This window comes from Sturnira hondurensis, unplaced genomic scaffold, assembly GCF_014824575.4.
Source record: "Sturnira hondurensis isolate 20B ecotype Veracruz unplaced genomic scaffold, ASM1482457v3 Scaffold0012488, whole genome shotgun sequence".
NCBI classification, from domain to species: domain Eukaryota; kingdom Metazoa; phylum Chordata; class Mammalia; order Chiroptera; family Phyllostomidae; genus Sturnira; species Sturnira hondurensis.
This window is the reverse complement of record NW_028085119.1, coordinates 1,271,717-1,272,677: the sequence shown is the minus strand read 5'-3', so window position 1 is coordinate 1,272,677 and position 961 is coordinate 1,271,717.

The following is a 961-nucleotide window of genomic DNA, read 5'->3' as shown; positions in this document are numbered from 1 at the left end:
CCTTCCACATCACGGAGAACCTGCTGAGGTGGGCATGCTGGTGGCCCTGCTCCCTGGATCGAGAGGAGCGGGTGGGCGGTGGACGAGAAGGACAGAACAGACGCCGGGCAGCTCCAGCTAAGCTCTTCAGAGGAAGGAGAAATTGCAAGCCTTCCCCCCACCCCCCAAAAAACCGTTTTCAAAGCTATGGGTATAAATACATACCAAAGTCCCTGGTGAATTTTTTGTTATTCTTTACAGTGATTGTGACTTGTTTGACGCTGGTATTCTAGTACCTGCAAAGCCACCGATCATCCCTGTAACGCCATTTACACTTCGACTGGATGAACAGGAATTAGAGAGCCTGAGAATCTAGAGCAGGAAAGAGGCTTGGTAACCTCACAATAGGGCACTGAAGGCAGAGGTGTTGCAGTGACCTCCGTGCGGGAGCAGCAAGGGACTGCATGCAGTGTCTTAGTCCACTCGGGCTTTTGCTATAACAAAAACACCCCAGACTGGGTGAGTTAAGAACCACCAACATTCCCACAGTTCTGGAACCTGGAAAGTCTATGATCATGGTTAGGTTCTGGTATGGACCCTCTTTCAGGTCAAAGACTTGTCACTGTGACCCCACATAGCAGGACAGGTGAGAGCTTGGTGAGGTCGCTTTCACAAGGCTACAAACCCATTCCTGAGGGCTGTACCCTCCTGACTCACACAGCTCTCAGAGGCCCCACCTCCTAGTACCATCACCTTGGGCATTACAATTTCAACCTAAGAATTTTTGGCGGGACGCAAACATTCAGACCATAGCATGAGATGGGGCCTCATCTCCTGACACCTTGCCCTGTGTGTGTCCACCTCATGCTTCCTCTCCAGCCCCTGTGCTTCCTGCCAGCCCTTCCACACCCTCTGCCATCTGTTCGCCTTCTGTGTCCAATAGACACTCAACAATTGGAATAGAAGGCATTGGCAACCATGC